This window comes from Fukomys damarensis, unplaced genomic scaffold, assembly GCF_012274545.1.
Source record: "Fukomys damarensis isolate Sample0158 unplaced genomic scaffold, DMR_v1.0_HiC HiC_scaffold_11, whole genome shotgun sequence".
Lineage (NCBI taxonomy): Eukaryota > Metazoa > Chordata > Mammalia > Rodentia > Bathyergidae > Fukomys > Fukomys damarensis.
The window spans coordinates 39,017,860-39,036,687 of NW_022900923.1; the positions used below are offsets into that span (position 1 = coordinate 39,017,860).

At 40.3% G+C, this 18,828-nt stretch overlaps 1 long non-coding RNA gene across 3 annotated transcripts in view; it reads left to right on the forward strand.

The window, feature by feature from the left end:
• Window positions 1-18,073, forward strand: part of LOC104869990 — a 22,075-nt gene extending 4,002 nt beyond the window's left edge. Inside the window, exons 1-5 of one of the 3 annotated variants that reach the window (XR_782424.1) lie at window positions 4,674-4,885; window positions 5,639-5,819; window positions 7,830-7,941; window positions 15,529-15,630; window positions 17,933-18,073. This is a non-coding gene — a long non-coding RNA (uncharacterized LOC104869990). Of the gene's footprint in view, window positions 1-4,673; window positions 4,886-5,638; window positions 5,820-7,829; window positions 7,942-15,528; window positions 15,631-17,932 lie in introns of those variants that run through there. The other 2 variants (XR_782423.1, XR_782425.1) reach the window with 2 other exon arrangements.
• The last annotated feature ends 755 nt before the right edge of the window (window positions 18,074-18,828 follow it).

Sequence of the window (18,828 nt, forward strand, 5' to 3'; positions counted from 1 at the left end):
CTCCTCCTCCTCCTCCTCCTCTTTCTCCTGCACCAGGGACCCTGCAGAGGGCTCCAAGCAGGAAAGCCATGTGATCAGATGAGCGTTTCAGGATGACAATGCTTTATCGTGGAAAATGGACTGTAAGGGAGAGATGTGTTGGGAGAACCAATTAGGAAGCGATTGCCTTATTGAACATTTTTGTACAAAAACTGTATGTTATTCTATAAAGTATCTCGAAGGGCCTCACAATGCTAGAATATTTATGCAACATTCAACACAATCTTACTCCCTAACCATTTTCCTTCACCCCTCACTAGTATATACAGTGTGATTAAAAAAAAAAATACAGGGAATGTTGAAATACAGAAAGATGTTACATAAAAGACACATTGCCATCAAACCCCCTCAAAATAGTCACTTCAGTTTAGGTATACTTATCCCATCATCCTTGGCAATGTGTCTTTTATTGCAATAATTTTTTAAAAATTTAAACAGTCACCATAATTTCCAATCACCCTGTATATGTTTAAATGGTAACCTAAAAGAAAATTAAAATTCAGTCTAATGCTAATTTCAACTCTTCTAAAGGAATAATTTTTTTAAATGTGCAAGTTCATCTTGTCTATATCTAATCTTAATTTGGAATGTAAAAGATGTGCAAATATTTGCTGGCTTCCTGTTCCACGGTACCACGTGTGCATTTTGCAAAAAAAAAAAAAAAAACCTGAATACTATAGGTGTATATATTAACTGTGATATTTATTAAATTATAAAATATCAAATTATATTGCACTTATCGAAAGTTTAAATATATGTGCGTGTGTATATACGGACATATCTCTGAAGTCTCTCTGAACCTAATCCGCCTAATACAAAATGAGTAATAAACTTTCCTCAAGTTGCACTTCAAAAATTCATCCTTCTTAGAAGTTGTAAAGTATTCACAAAGGTTGAAAAAAATGTGCAAAAATTTGCATTGATGGATGTTTTCTTCTCCTCCATGAGGAAATGATGTACTTGAAACTCATTATAGATCTTCATAGAAACTCGACTGAACGTGCCCTGGGCTTTTGCGCTCATCAGCACACACTGAATAGGCTGCATAATTCATATCTCCTGTGTCACATTTAATGTATAACATGTACTTCCTGTTAATTATGAAAATGAAAACACATCATATATTCTAAGAGCATAATTACACAAATGCTGCAAAAAGATATAACTTTGAAGTCTGTTAACTGATTTTAAAAGATATAAAGTAAAACAGTTCTTTTCTATTACTTTTACCATCAATTTAACAGTGCTTCCTTTTCCCCTTCCACCTGACTTTACAGGATGATATAGAGATTCCATAGCATAGGAAACAGGAAATAATAGAGACAGAGGAGTTACCGACTCTATCATCTCGAAACGTTTAGACAAATAAATAAAATGAACTCGGAACTTGCCAGGACAGAACCAAGATTGTTCTCTGGATATGAAGACCAAAGCAATTTGCTGATTAATGCTTATTTTCCTCTTGTAAGGCATAATTTTAAAAATGTTTGTAGTGCATGGAAAAACAAAATTCCACAAAGGTCCCAATCCTATCAGTCTCCAGCAGTCAAAATTCTCTTAGATAATGTCTCCCCTGATAAAGAGGAAATATATCACATAATTAAAATTCTAACTACTTAACAATCCTAATTTAGTTTGAGAAGAACTTTTAGGTATCTTGCAGGGCTCATAAATCTCAACTGCATGAGAAGTTATAAAGCCTATTGCACTCTAAGCTTTCACACCTATATAACATACAAGCTCTAGTTTTTGAGGCAGCCACCACTCTTTGGTCACTAATTAAACAAGCATAATATTAAAATTTAATTAACTATGTAATTAATATTGCATGCTTGTCACAGATAGTTATTGTACATCTTTTCCCTGGACTCACAAGGAGAGGAACTTTTTGGCATTAAACTTTGGTGGGTTCATTTGATTCACTGATTAACAATACGGGCTTGACTGTTAGACCAGCTGTCACTAAATAGGAACTTTTGTACATAGACACTGAAAAGATGAGTGACTCTTTTTACCACAAAAAAGAGATAAAGTTATGTGCTTTGTTTCTAACACATACAGTATTCAGAAATGTATCCACAAGAAACTGACATGTTTATAAAAGTGAATATAAAAATGAATATTTGCAGAAACAGCAGATAGGTTTTATCTGGTGAACACCTTCTAGTATGTCAGTCTAGACACCTACCATAATTATCTGAGTGTAGCAAGGAATACTATTAACATTCGCTGTTATTATTAAGTTCTGATAAGTGAAGAAAGTGGCTTTGGTGCTCAAATACAGGATCGGAGATAGTGTTGTAGAAGTTGGTACAAAGGAGGCACCAGCTACAGTCATCCTTTCTCCTTTGGGGGAGGGGGACTGCATGGGTCAGCTTTCTTATAGCTGGGACAAAATTTAAAACGCCCACCACTTGATACACCCACAACTCAACCTTGAAACACCCACCACTTACTCTTAAAACACAATTTAGAAGAGAAGAGCTTTATCTTAGCCATGCAGGGGCCAAGCTGCCGACTTCATGTGGCCCGGAAACAGAGCACAGGAGCAGAGCACCATCCCCAGACTCATCCTCAAAGGCGCATCCCGACCCACCTCCTTCAGCGGAGCCTCCCCTCCGAACAACACAGTCACCTAGGAGCGAGCAGCACATTGGTCCTCTGATGAGTGGAGACCCCACGGTTATCTGATCGCTTCTGCAGGCTTTTCTCAACCCAGGCAACGTAGCAACCGAGCTTAACTGGCACAAAGGGCTATGGAAAGATCTTGTGGACAATCCAGACGCCCCTTGAGTAGAGATGGTTAGTGAGCAGTGGAACTCCAGGTACAAGGGTTGAGGAAAGAGCTGTGGCCGCGAGCTGTGGTGAGTCATCTGCTGATTACTACAGATGCCATTTTCTAGGTGAAGCAGGATGAAAGAGGGTCCAGGCCACAGGCACTGATGTGTGAGGAAAACACGCCCTTCTCGACTCATTTGAGAGCTCGTCACGATAGAGGCATTAGATATATCTCCTAGGTGAAGAGAGGAAAGTTATAAAGCATTAGAAATCTGGTTGGGTAGAAAAGAACAGTATGCTGAGATAGTATTTTTCATTAATTTGTAGCTGTCAAAGATGAAACCTGTCACTAAACTTACATGTTTACATATTTATTACATGTGTACATATTTTAACACTCCTAGTTGTTAGCTTAAATAGGACATTCTACTGCTCAGTGAGCTACCTGAATATTCTCTTTACTCAGAACAGCTTCTTTGTGATAAATGTAAAATGAATATGTATTTGAGATAACTCCAACATGTCATTTCTGATTAATAATGAAACAACCGAAAAATATTTTAAGGAAGATTTTTCAAATCCACTTACATACTTAGGTTTTCCTAATTAATGGCTTTCTTTAAAAAATGTATAAGACCAACATACAAGTTGTTTGATTGTTTTTGTTTTTTTAGAGTTTGCTTAAATGTGTCAGGCTTAGTAAAAAAAAAGTTTAGTTTTTTTTTTTTAATAAGACAAAAATGATTTCTGGACTTGGGCAAACTGCTTAAACTCTAGTAACTTGTTGTGTTGTGTTTTGTTTTGTTTTGTTTTAATAGAAAACAAATTTTTCCCATAGGGATATAATGTGGACAAAATGAGATAAGCATATAAGTGCTAATAAATCATGGCCATGCTATTATTAGAGTGTATTACTCTGGACTGTTACATACGTTCTATACAAGAGCCAAGAATGTGCTGAAGTCATGCAATCACGTTCTCAAATTTAAATGTAACCCACATTAGTTGAGGATCTACATCATGTAGTTCCTGCTTTTAAGGAATTTATGATTGATTAATGTAATGTATAAAATATGTCGAAACCAATTTATATTAGGAAAGCAACTAGTATACATGGCATTTTCCAACTGAAATCTGTTCTATCAGCAGCTCGTGGATGATGATTTTTGTAACATAGGGAAAATACTAATACAATTTTCAATTAAAAAATAACTCCTTTAAAAGAATTTCAAGTCATGAAATTAATTTTTTATTGAATAGTGAATTTTAAAGATCTCATCATATTTCTTTAGGTACAACTAATTGTCTCTTTAACTTATGGAGTTTTATATGCTTAAGTTATTTCTAAGCCTCCAGTTGAGTCTGTCACTTTTGTTGTTGTTGTTGTTGTTGTTTTGGTACTGGGGATTGAACTCAGGTTCTTGTGCTTGCAAGGCAGGCAGCAGAACCAGTGAATTAAATCCCCAGCCCCAAGTCTGTCACTTTTATTAGCAGGAGATTGACTTTCATCAGTTAAATAAGAGATTTCACTAAGGAATATTCTGATTTTTCCTTGGTCTGAAGCTCTCATTCCTTTTTCTTTTCTTTTTGTTTTATTTTTCTCCTCCTTCTTCCAAAGATTTCTCTTCCAATTTGTCTCCTCTGTTGCCCAGGATCAATCATTTAGGGTCTGTGATTTCACTCTATGGCAACGAGATCAGGGGCAGTGCCCACCTCAGAGGACACTTAGGAGTTCAGCCCCATCGCTTCTGGTTAAAGTGGCATTTGTTTTGCGAATGTCCTGCTGTGGAATTGAGGACTCATTTCACTCTCCACTTTTCCTTCAATATTTTGGCTCACTTTCGTAAATAAGTTGGGTATTCGCCATACCAAGGATTGGGCAGATAGCAAAAGACAGTAAGTACACATCAGTGGAATACAGAATTATTCCCACACCAAGGACAACAGAAGATCGAAGATGGCCTTAACCCAGCAGAGGGCAAGATGCTGGGAAGGATTTCTGGAGAGCACCACATTTCATCGAGTTATAAAAATTAGTAGGAATGACCCAGAAGGAATATGTGTGCAGGTATGTGTCCACATGCGTGTGTGATTGAGATTGCTGCAGAGATGTCCCAAATGCACAAAGAGATATTGAAAAACATGCTTTTGCTGTTTAGAGGAAATGAAACTGGGGAGAGAGTAGCTGTATATGTCAAATGATGGAAAGTCTTATATGAAACGTTGAAGTACATAAGTCACATTGTGGATTTTCATATATGGAGAAGAAATTAGCAAACATTTAGGCACCTAAATGTCCAATTCCATCTCTAGAGCCTTAACAATAGTTGTATCCAAAAGTTTGAGAAACACTCTCTATTTGGTTTTTCTGTTTATTTGTTCCCCAGGTGATCTTGTCTCATGTCATGCTTTGAAACTACGGGTATGGTCTTGATTCTCACACATTTATCTCCAACCTCACCCTCTCCTCTGCACTCCAACCTCACATCCAACTTCTCCCAGGTAAATGTCTAGCGGAGACTCAAACATGCCTGAAATCCCACCGCTGCTCCCACACTGCTCCTCCCACAGTTCTCCTCACCTCATTCAGTTACAACTCCAATCTTCTAGTTGTTTGGGATGAAACACTGCCTCTCATCCCATGATCTGCAATGTCAGGCTATCTCGCGGGATCCTTCCTGAAAGAATAATCAGAAACCGCTTCTTACTTCCGCTACTACCAGCCTTGTCTAAGCAACTAGCATTTCCCATGCAGAGACTTACAGTAATTTCCCAGCTCAACTGGCTGTCTCCATGCTTTTCCTCTTGATTGTCCATACAGGGTTCCTTCCCATGCCTTCCACGTCACCTAGAGTAAAGCCTGGAGCTCTTACCAGTCCTAGAAGAGGCCCTGGATTGGCTCCCTGCAGCCCTGGATTGGCTCTGGCATTGCAACCCTCTTCCCTTCATCCGCTCTCCCTTGTTGTTCCACAGACACCCAACCACACTTCTGTTCCAGACAGGTGAGCTTGCTAACTGCCTGGAGAGCGCCTTCCAAGGTGTTCCTGTCCTTACTTCTTTTGGGCCTCTTTGGACTCATACCATGGAGTTCTTCTTGACTTAATATAAAATATTCCCTACTACACACACACACACACACACACGCACACACACACACACGCAATACCACCAGATGAGAGACTCATTTCCTTCTGCCTCTCAGCCCATCACACCTAATTATGAGCCTTCTGAGTCTCTTTCATTGCTCATTTTCATCTTTGTGTCCCGAGTGCCCAGCACAGCTCCTCGTGTATCTGGCTATTCAAAAAGAGTCAAAAGGAGTGGTTTTGCTGCTTCATTTATACTTCTGAAACACGGAAACAATTCAGTCATCACTTCTTTAGCCAGAAATAACTCCTTTATGTGGTGCACCCATAAGTTACCATTCTAAAGACCAGGACACAGTGAACCAAGCCAATCCATGCAAGAAAATGAAGCAGAGGCCACCAACTGCCTGCAGCTGTCTAAAGCTCACTTTGTCACACGGGGCCTGGGTCTGCAACAGGGACCAGAGGTGGATTTTTTTCAATTTTACAGATACTTTCCAAAGTCCCATGCCTAATTGCCCATTCCTAATTCTTTGCTATTTTTTAAAGAAATCTGCACCAAATCTTTTAACCTGAAAATCCTGTGAAAGGTTGACCAAGTGGGAATTCTCCTAATATAAACAGGGAAGCCATGTATGGGCGCCGTGCACTTCCTTCTTTCTGGTCTGACCCCTTTGGGCATCAAAGTGTTGATCATATTTCTTCAATTCAACAGTTTGGAAAAAGTTTGACCTTAAAACGTTTTTTCAGCTTAGATTGGTTGCATCTCTTCTTATCGTTACACACAGCAATCTTGTCATTTTTTTTCCAGTGTTGTTTAGCAAACATATTTCTGTTTCACAAAATGGGATCTTTCTTATATTCTGCCAGATTTTACTGTAATTCGTGTTTCAGATTCCCTGAAGTTCGGTTGTTTTCTTTTTATCTTTCTACATTTTGTTTTGTTTTTAATACCAGGGATTGAACTTGGGACCTTGTGCTTGCAAGGCAGGCGGTGGCTCCACTGAGCTAAATCCCAGGTCCTACATTTCTTTTTCTAATGTGCAATCTCAATAGTCAACTTCTGTGTGTGAGATCTGTGATTTACTGGAAACGCTGCCATTTCTCAGCTTTATCATTCTTTCTCAGGACTGCTATCTGCTGCTCCATTTCCTTTTCAAGCCTGACACAACACTTCGCATTGGAGGCACAAGATGAATAAATGAAATGTAAATCTAAGGGAAATTACCTTTGAATGGCATATGGTGCCTGTTCCCATAAGGAATCAAAGCTGCCTGTTCATTCATAAATTCAGAGTCCCAAGATTGTATTCTTCAAAGACTCATCCAGTACATAAAGTTGTTCTAAATTTAACATTTATGGAGTGAAAACTAGAACCTGGATTGTTCCCATGGACTATATCTAAAGTCAAGAAACTAAAGGGATTCTCAAGTTTCTGGAAAATATTTTTTTCTTTCTTTCTTTCTTTCTTTCTTTCTTTCTTTCTTTCTTTCTTTCTTCTTTGTACGAGGGATCGAACTCAGAACCTTTGCACTTGCGAGGCAGGCAGCGGAACCACTGAGCTAAATCCCCATTCCTGGAAAAGATTTTTTAGAAAGATCTTCAGAGTAAAAAGTCCTTAAATCCATAAGGTTACACTTTCAGTGAGTCAAGATCTTATTTACTGATACTCAGTGTTTAACAAGAATGCATCAAATGTCCTGGCATCTCAAATGTGAGGACTCTGGTTATTCCAGCATTTTACATCCCTATAAACTTCCTTCTAGAACATGATGTGTCTATTAACCAGCTGGTTTTTGTGGAATTTCAGGAAGGAAAATGGTTTTACCTTAATAACTCACAAATCAACACCAAGGTCTCATAGAGCTGCATTCGTAGTATTCCGTGAAAGGAATTTAATCACTCATTACACTCTTTCCTCACCAGCCCTTTTCTACAGAACCTCCAACTACTTCAGGAAGAGAAGAAGGAATAGAAGGGAAAAATCCACTCTTCTGTAGATCTGCTTTCCAACTGGGATTAGCCATATCATAAGCAAGTAAGGTCCTTCTTCACCAGGACACTAGAGATATTTCTCCTTTCATTTCTTACTGGGAATTCCTATCATTAGAGTCTTGTTTTGGGGCTGGATCGGGGTGGGATCAGTAGTACCAAAGATAGGCACAAAATTAAACACAACAGACATTTGTACCAAGAGGGGCAACTTCCAGTTTGGTGCTAGTGTGACTTGAATTGTTTCTAACTCTTACTAATATCCTTTTTAAATAAAAAGAGTAGAACCTTACACTCACAGCATTTAGCAGTTCACAGCTAATTAGTTAGAATTCAGGGACATGGTTTTGTTTACTGGCTGGTAATATTGTCTTCTACTTAAGAAAAATGATACTGATTTCCCACATATATGGCTTGGCTACGGTCCCCAGAACTCACGCTATGAAATGTTCCCCAATGTGGCTGCACTGGGGTGGGGGGGTCCAGTGAGTGGGAAAGATTTGGGTCACAAGGCAGAGGCCTCTTGAGGAGAGGGATGCCTTGGCCACGTGAATGAGCTCTTGTTCTCTCAGGACTGGATTAATGACCACAGGTGTCTGTTCTCATAACGCAAGACTGCATCTCGTTCCACGTCTCTCTCCTCACACCCTCGTTCGCTCTTCTGCTTTCGCCCATTACCTGAAGCCCCGCCCACGCCGTACTCTTGGACTTTCCAACCTGCGCATCTAACCAAAATGAGTCTCCTTTTGTAATACATTACCCTGCCTCAGGTCTTCCGTTGTAGCAACAGAAGACGCACTAAGACAATAGTAACACAAAGTTTTCTATTTTGCTAAAATTAAGGTAAACTTTAAAAATTATTTAAAACAATATTAAGTAAGCAAGGATGAGAGAAAAAAACTGAAGATAGTAATAAGGATGACAAAAACCTAAGAAACATGAAAATGGGTAAATATTGTATACAGGCTTCTGCTAAAATATTCTTTGCCTGAAATAGAGAATTCCTTTGTGGTTCCTCAAATTTTCCTCATGACTTAAATTATTCTTTCCTGTGGCAAATGATCTGTTTTGACAGGAAGCAAAGGTGCTGGCCACATAAACGTAGAAGGGAAGCTGTGGCTGCGGTTGGTAAGGACAGGGAGCAAATTAATGGACAACCACAGGTGGAAGAGGTCATCAGCAACAGAGCCAAACCGGGAGAAAGGACCTGGCCCTGGGTTGTGGAGGGATTGGTTCGCTGAGCCACCCGGCAGTGGAAGGATGGTAGGCCATCCGAGAATGGCAATCCCAAGGCAGACACCTAGAGGTCAGTGAAGAGTTGAAAATAAAACAACACCCATCTTCAGGAGGAAGACGGCAGAACAGCAGCACCACTCAACTTCTGTTCCCTCCCATAGTCTCAATTGTTGATGTCAGAACTCAGCCCAGACTCTCCATACCCACCCGCCGCGCGTCAACCCTCACTCCAGAGCATACACCAAGAAAACCCAGCTGTTGCACTCAACTACGAGATTCCAGGAGTCCTCCCCAAAATGTCAAAGCAGTTGATCGCTGTCCCTTTGAACCCTCCACGCCCCTTCGCCCCCCTTGCTCAGCAGCTCCCCGCAGACGGAGTACAGGCTCACAAGCCCCGTTCCCAGCGCTGCTGCCTGAACAAAACCACCACTGTTGATGCCAGTGTAGCCAGGCTCCCTGACGATAAAACAGAAATGGATGAAGTTTCAGAGAAAATGAAAGCAGTGTTTTGCCCAAGGTCTACAATTTAGAGACAAAGAAAAGGACATAAAACTGGGACCTGGAGCTAATACAGAGGGATCAGGAACAGAATTTTAACTACATCGGAAGGTTTTGTGAGAGCCTCTAAGCATCAGTGGGTCTTTTTCTTATCTGGGACTGTTGTCAGAATAAAATTCAACCATCTAGGGGTATTTCAATGAGATCCACTGTTCAACACCTACAAAAAAAAAAATCAGCTACTAATTGGAAATGTTATCGGAGCCCTCTTTAAAATTCTCTCCCAAATTAATGAGGGCATATGGAACATAAAGATGCACGGAGGGAGATCAGCAGCACCAGGAGACTTCAGAGCGTCTTACACCACCGCAGCTGGTAAACAATTCCACGACTTGCATAAAAATGGTGATGGGATTGTAGTTTTGAGAACACCTCAGAGAACAACTCTGGAGCTGCGCTTTAAAATTTTGCCACAGACTTCAGGTCCATTGTGATATGAAAGCAACTCTTTGTGCCTGCATAAACAGTCCATTACACTTTTCTCTTTAATTATATATTGTGACTACTGAATATTAATCACACCCCTTTTTGAAAGGGAAATGTATATTTTTGTCTGTCGTTCAAAGTGTTCATAAATCTTCAAAGCCAAAGCAGATTCATCCAATAATGCGTCACTACCCTGACTACCTTGGGGTTGCCAGTGGGCTTTATGAATAGGAGGCAGAAAGACAGAAAGAGGACCTTGAACTCATTAAATGTTTTATGAGTGGTTCCCATTTCCAGAAAAAGTATAAATTTGTTTTCCAGATCCACGCTCTCTCAATATGTGTCCATGATGAAAAATGCAGGCATTCTTTTATCTTACCAAGAACTTTCTTTTACAGAAGATAGGGAAAACAGAAGTCAATTTGTAATAATTAGCTTAATGCTTCCAATATTAAGTTACATTATAAATTTATGTGTTCATCTGAAACCATCTGAAACGAATGCAACTATGAAGATAGCTAGACAACCTCATCCACCAACTCCTCCCTGCCCAGAAGATATTTAAATATATAATGAAGCAGCTTTTTCTGTCTTTTTATAACTCTTTAAAATTTACTTTATCACGGAAAGTGTAAGAACCACTTCCTGCTGTTGATCTCAGCTACGTTTTAGCCAACAGAACTACCCTCCTCTCCTCCGTGACTACATATGGGGTGTCCATGTCCGCTGTGACCCGCAGAAGTGTGGAGGGGGGCTGCATGCAAGGAAATAACCTAACGGAAGCAGGCTGAGGGGATACAGCAGAGTCGGGCAGTTAGGGATGAGCCAAAGGATGGTGGAAAGACCTAACTTTGGCTTTGCACCCAAGCCATGAATCAAAAAAGAAAACTCCTCTCCCACAGCTTAGATGATGCAGACCACTCTTCAAATGCACGGTCAAGTTCTTTGCCAGCCTTTAGGGGTTGCAGACACAGTGCTTTTGTGACTAATATATGGTTTGTATAATTAAAATGGTATTTTGAAAGCCCTTTGAATTTCAAAGCACACAGAATCATCCTTTCATAGTCCTGAATCAGAGCAATCAGGTAGAATAAAGCTGCGTGGCAATACATAGATCACTTGTTTTATGATTTACTTAATTCATCATCATATTTACTACTACTTACTCCCAAACAATATCGATCTGCACTTTCCCAAAGAAAGTTCTCTCGGTCTGGATCGAACCTATCTCTGCCAGTAACAGTTTCTGTAGGAAATGGTTCTATTTAAAATGTTGTATAGGCCAGCTAGTTATTTGCTCATTGTTAGGGGTAGTGGGAGAGATTATAACAGACAAGCAGCCTCAGCTGGCTGCTGGAAGTAAGACTAGGCTTGGTATTATTAAAGGGTAGATGGTATATTCTGTGCCCTATGGAAAATAGTTTGATAATACATCTTGACCTAGAACTTATTAAAAAATCCATTATCTGTTTTATTCCAGTTTATAATACCCTTTGGAATTTCAATTTAGGTATTTCTTACCAAAATAATAGATAGCTTTATTACTGAACATGGGAAATGCAGTCTCTCATGTTGACAACTCTTATAGGAGAGTTTTTAATTTATTATTGACAAATTCATGTTTTTACTCTCTAAAAAGTGGGGGGAGAAGACATATCTTTTCCTTCTGAGTAGACCTCTGACTGACTTTGCCTTGCTTTGTGTTAATCGTATACTGTTGCACAAATTCTATTTATCGAGGTGTTAATAGACCTAATAGACTCTTGCTCCATCTTGAAGAGGCTCATGAAACCCTCACTCTGAGGCCAGCTTACGTTGAAAACAACTCCATGCACATAATGCATCAAGAAAGGGCAGCCTTGAGCGCACAACCCGGATCTCACATGGCCACGGGAGGCCCGGGTTCATAGCAGCAAAAGAGCCAGCCAGAAAGTGGACACCTGCTTCCCTCCTGACTCCTTTATGAGACAAACATACAGTCCACTAAAACACTACTCTGCTCTGACATGTTCTCTTCTCTGGCGCCTGGGTTCAAACGTGCTTGTGCCTGTCACTTGGGGCAGGGCAAGATACCAGGGTGACAGCTGTGCAGCCAGAATCCTGGAAGTTGGCCTGGTGAGACCGGCCACTGACTGCCATCAAGTGTTCTGGCTTCCTCCTGCGATACACTGACTGGCTCTGCAAACATTTCTCCTGGGTGTGGCAGGGAGCGGTTCAAGGAGTGTTACCTTCTCCTGCCCTGCTCTCAATTAGCTGGGAGCCACTGGTGACAGCACTACAGTTCTGCAGCCTGTTTCTGACTAGCATCCTCTAACAAATGATTTGTCTGACTCTTGGCTGTTTCAATAATTGCTCTAACTGGGGAATGAGTGAATCTGGTTGAGAAACTCAGCGTGATTACACAGTGTGGAATGATCATTTCACGCTCATTTGGGCCACAAATTTCTCAAATGGATCCCAGTCATGATATGTTATGTTTTTTTGGTGCAGCCTGAAACTCTTCAAAGCCTTTTCATTCATCACAGATTGATTACTATCAAAAAGGAAGCCTCAAAACCGCATGTACAATGCTGGGATTCGTGTGACTGTAAATTACTTTACAATGACTACACTATCTGTGGAAGAAAAAAACTTCTGTGTCTTATGGATAACAATGTTAGACTCACTTTCACTTCTGGACTTTTCTTGAATAGTGGAGTTGCTTTTCTTCACATTTTATTTAGCACCAGCTTTCCCAGGAGGGTTACACTGATGAGATTATCCAGCACAATTTCCATTCAGCATGAGTGCCCTAGAGGCAAGATCGATGTCTTTTGGGGAGGAAGAGAGTGCTTCAAACTGTTAGCACTTAGGGGTACATTAGCTTATCTTAACTACTCATCATTAACATAGTTGAACAAAAGAGAAAGTACCCTTTGGCCTTAATTTTCTTTTCGTTGCTGGGCCCATAATGTGTTATCATTTCTTGACAAATGTGGTTTTCTACAAGTTTTCAACCTCTCCATTATTTTTCTTTACACTGTCCATTTATTATTAAACTACAACCACTTTTTGCCTTTCCAAGAAAAATGGATATCTTTAAAAAACTAATGATGTTATGTTTTCCATTGCTAAGTTAAAGAGAAGTGAGAATTTTCCCAATAACTTTACAGAGAAGATCAGAAATGGGCCAGGTGCAATGGGAGGAAAACCAGCCAAATTTAAGAGGGGCTTAAGGAAATTTTTTTTTTTAATGGAAAACAGCATGGAAAGGAAACCGGCAAAGGTAGGGCCACCAGGGGTAGATTGACTATGTTAGAGGGACAGTGACGAGGTTATAGAACCCAGACCCCATCTTTGTTATGAAATAAATATGCAGAACTAACACAACAGCATAGGGGATAAGTGAACATTTGAACTCAAATTTCTGTGGCAGTGGAATTTAACATTAAGCTTCAGAAAACTAAGAAAAAAGGCAAATGACCAACACTGAGTACCGTGCAGTAAGTTGCTTTACAAATGACTTCTTATTTCACCTGAAAGTAGTCATTCTGGCTTATCAATCCCAATAGTTGGTACACTGGTAAATGCTGTGAAAGTCATAAAATCAGCAAACCAGTCACATCCGTCCAGGAAACACAGGCAGGACAGGTAAACATTTCTGTTCCACAAGGGAGAAATAGGCAAGTAGAAAGGAGTAATCAACCCAAAGCAAGACCAAAACTAGTAGGACAGATATCACATCCTAAAGCTCCAAGTGCAGCATCTCCTGTATCTTGTGTGTACTGTCACAAGGGCGCTGGGCAGCGCCATCCCCAGGGTTTGCAAGTTGAGGGGCTCATGGTCACTTCTCTCTGGCTGTGCACTGATGTCTGCTGTTTTGTCCAGCAGATGTGGCATTGTACTGACAATTGAACCTTTCTGGGGTCCCAGTGCAGCTCCACTCTCACAGCTCTAAGAGGCACTGCCCTGGCAGGCACTTTCTGACGGGACCCCCACCCTCTGGAAAATCTCTGCCTGACCTGTGAGGTCTTCCTGTAAAATCTGAGTGAAAACCACTGTGACACCGTAACTCTTGCATTCTGCATGCTTGCGGAGTCAGCGCCATGTGGATGCCAAGGACTGCACCTGGGCCTTCTTGAAGCCAGCTGCAGCCATGGAGTGCTTTTCCTGCTGAAAGAAATCCTCAGCTCTTAGAGAGTGCCTTGGTTAGGTCTCTGAAAGACTCTGCCCTGGAAAGCCTCTTGGCAGGTAACAGGACAGGCAGCCTTGCAGATTTCTAAGATACCCTGGAAGTCTTTTGCAGTTGCCCTTGTAATTAGCATTCATGCTAATCTCTTTTGCAAACCATGATTTCTCTGCATTTTCCTGGTCAGCAACACCCTTATATGCTTTTTCTTTGCTTTTTTTGTTGGTCAGGTTACAAATCTTCCAAATCTTTCTGCTCTGCTTCTTTTTGGTCCTGAGTCTCGCTGCTGTAAATCTGAGTAAAAGTGGCCTGGTCTCACCAGAATTCTCATTACACTCTACGGACAATATTCCAGGCTTTTCCAAGTTTGCTACTGTAAATGACCCATTCTTTGATGCCAATTTTCTATATTGGTGAGTTTTGCACTATTTCAGCAAAATACTTGAGACAAGGTAGCTTTGTAAGGAAAGTATTCGTTCTTGAAACTCAAAGTCCAATGCTTAGCAGCCCTATTGGTTCAGCAACTAATGAGGGTCAAACGGAAGGCATCACAACAGTGGAACTGTGTGTAAGAAAAGGATCACATCTCAAAGTAGAAAGCCAGAGAGACACTGGGATCTCAGGTCCACTGTGCGTGTTCCCAGCTGACCTCAGAAGCTCCTGCTAGGCCCTATCTCTCAGAGGTCCCATCTCCTCACATCACTACATGGAGGACCAAGCTCTTGGCTGGGACATAGCTCAGTGATGAAATGCACACCTAGCACAGGCAAGGCTCTGAGTTCAATCCCCAGTCTGTCCAAAAACAACAACAGTAAATCTGGCACTAAGGACCAAACTCTCAATATGTGGGCACTTTGGAAACAAACACAAACTGTATCTAAACGACAACACTAAGTAAATAAAGGAAGGGAAGGGAGAGGAAAGGTAATATGAAATATTTATACAATGAATTACTTCCATCTGAGTAATCACATGAAACAAAAATGGAGAAGTATGCAGGATACAGAGAGGGAAAAAGTTCTGTATTTCAGCAGGAAAAGTATGGATAAGTAGTATGTTTATTTATATTTTTCAAATCTCTTGAAAAAATAATAGAATGGGGGAGTTCATTTTTCAAATTACGTAAATTAAGCAAATGTTACTAATTTTATAATTATAAAAATATTCTTGAAATTAATTTTCTTCTTACTGTTTCCTATAAGAATCATTTCCATTGCATCTTCATATAGCTTGCTTTATTTGCAGGACATTAGAAAGAGGCACTTGGAAGCGTCCTGAGACTTGAAGCCATTGCCCTCAAGAAGCCCTCATCCCTGTGCTTCCCTCAGAAGCTCCCTTCCCTCCCTGGTATATGCTGTATGCACTAAGAATTGCTTCCTTCCTCTTGCACCCTGCCCTACAACACACACAAGAGACTATAAAAAGAGTAAGCTTTCAGGAGCATCTTCCTGAACCCCAGATCCACCATTGGTAGCTCTATAATCTTAAGTAAGCTACTTAGCCCCTCAAAATTTTCATTTCTTTACCTGTAGAAAAGAAAAAACAAAACATTTCTCATAAAATTATAGAGTTCTTCCCTTTCTCTCTTTTTTTCTTTGAAAAAGCTCACTTTCAATGTGTGTTATAGCAATGTTTCCAAACACCTCAAGGATTTTATTCCATGCACCATCTTAATTATTCAGGCCCTGGGCACCCCATTTATTGACACTAAGGTTCTACCTCCTTCCTCTCTTTTGCTTGCTACTGGTGCATGGACCTGAATCACTATTGTGCAGAGTTGGAGAAAGGGAAATTAGGCACTGCAACCAAGGAAGGGAAATCATGAGAATAGTCAGGACAATACCACTTGCATTTCAGAAATGCATTCTTCCCTAGAACTGATAGTTCTTTACAAAACTTAAATACTCTTCTTTTTACATTATATCAGAATCCTCTCCTCATATCATCCTTGATAATCACTCTGCATAAGAGTTTTCCCATTGGTTCTTGTTTCTCTTAGTTTTCCTGTCACCGGGACACAATGCTCAACACCTAAACTTTAAGAATGGTTTAATTTTGCTCATGTGTTAAGGGAATTGAGTCCATTGTTGGCTTCATCCAAGGCAGAAACATCATGGCTGAAAGGCATGGCATAAAAAGCCACTCAGTTCATGGTGGTGGGGAAACAATGCCAGCCAGGAAATGGGCCAGGGACTACATATAATACCAAAGTCATGCCTCCAAGACCCACACAGACACAGAGAGATATGTGCTCCACAAACAACCCAAGTGCATCCCAAAGCCAATCAGGGTGACAATCCATCCTAATCACCACACTGTCACACAGGGAGTCCGTTTTTTTCTTACCTCTTTATTTGAAACTTCTTGCCAGATACAACATATCATAAGAAATTGCATCAAAGAATCATCTCAAATGTAAGGATGACTTTGACACATTAAAGAAAAATTCTAAATATATATGAAGAACTGATTTGAAATGCCTTAAAAACTCTTTTGTCTCTCCAGGCCATATTAATATATTTTTATTTTCATTGCAAATTATACATGGTTCCCAATTTAGGCCAACTTACCCCTAGCAACAGTTCAGGTATTAGTAAGTTAAAACTTGAGAATGCTTTGTTTGATCTGTGGTTTTAAACTTGTTTATACTTTTTAAAGAAATAATTATTGGCACATGTTACTATTGCATGATGATGGGGTTTATGTGGGAAGTTAGTGTCGTAGTTACTTTTCTAGGTGCTGGTACAAAATACTAGACACCCAAAGGTAAAGGAGAAAGGAGAAAGAAAAGGTCTATTTACCTCACCATTTATTAAGGTTTCAGTTCATAGTTGGTTGGCTCCAAGGCAGGGTGGATGGCAGATGGACATCGCACAGGAGAAACAGTTCATGGCAGGTAGAAGACAGAAGACAGAAAGCATCAAGCTATACGTGAGAAACAAGGAGCCATAACACAGATTTTTCTTTCCATCATAGCTTACCCACACTACCTGCCTTTAGGGTGGGTAGTATACACCCCTTTAATCTTTGCATTGCACCATAAATCAATCCTAGCATCATGTCCTTGATCCCAGCAGCACAAACCCCAGACCCAGCCCCCTCCAAAACTCCCCACCTTATGACCACAGGAGGCTTGGGGCGGGGGGAACATGTAGGCACAAGCCATAACAGTTAGTGCATGTGTTTAACATATCTTAATCAAGGTCAGCCCTGTTAGACCTTTGTCCCTTCCTTCTCACCTTCTGCTTATTTCCTTCCCCATCTCCAGAAGTCTACTTTCTGGCTTCCTGTCCTCTTTCCTATTTACTTGTTTATTCATTTATATAGTCTCTAATATAATGGAAATCATTTGATACTTAACTTTCTGAGCCTGGCCAATTTCACTTAACATAATGATTAAAACAGCCATCCATTTTCCTTCAAAATGACATACTTTCATGCTTCTTTGCGGCTAAGTAATGTTCCATTGTGTATAAATACCACATTTTCTTTATCCACTCATCTGTTGATGGGAATCTAGGCTGTCTGTTCCCACAGCTTAGCTATTTTGAATAGTAATACGGTGTGCATGCACCACTATAGTATGCAATCCTTAATTCTTTTAGAATATGTCTACTGATTCAGCTAGTAACCTCTTCTCTTACTCCAGGTAAAGAAGCCATATTGACACAACCCAGCAAGAAATCACGTGATTGCTGACCTCAAAAAATGACTATGCTTCCTACTTCAAGATGGCCTGAGTTGGAGTGTAAGATAGAGAACCTGTGTTAAAGGAACAGTGACCTTATCCCCCAAATTCAACCAAAAATAAAACATTAAAATAAAAGATCCAGTAGATGGTGTAGGAAGTAGGTAGAGAAGAGCGTTCTCCATCCAAGACTATTGTTTTCTTCTCACTATTACTGCTGTTTACCCTTCCCAGGTGCTGTTTGCACCTTCAAAAGAAACTGTCTTTTTATTCCAGTTTTTGGTGTTGGTTTGTTTCTGCAGTACTGGGGACATGGCAAAACACCCTAGCACCGAGCTACATGCCCAATCATCCTTACTCTAGTTTTAAAGAATCATATATGTACACTTTATGGCCACACTAATATGTGACCAGTCATAATTTCAAAGAGCATCATAAAGTAGAGCTTGTGTATTTTTCTCTCACAGTGGTGCTATTAGACTTGTTTTACAGGTTGCTGCACAAAGGAACTTCCAGATGGCAGCTGGTTTTTCTGATACTGGTCCAGAGCTGAGGGAGATGAGGAGCAGGCAAATATACCAAAATCTAAAAATCTCCAAGCTCTGAAACAAGCATTTTGGATGAGGAATACTCAACCTGCACAGCTAAATGAGATAGCATAGTGCAGTGTGATCGAGTGCAGTATGGACCAGAAGGACAGAAAATCGCTGACTACCAGCATCCGTGGAGAGAGGGAGTTCAATTTGGGAACGCATGACGTACTAATGAGAACTGCGTTTACCTTGCACATCCTCCTTTTAAAATATAAATATTCCTCTAAAAGGAGTTCCTTGGTCAGCTCTATTTCTGGCTTGATA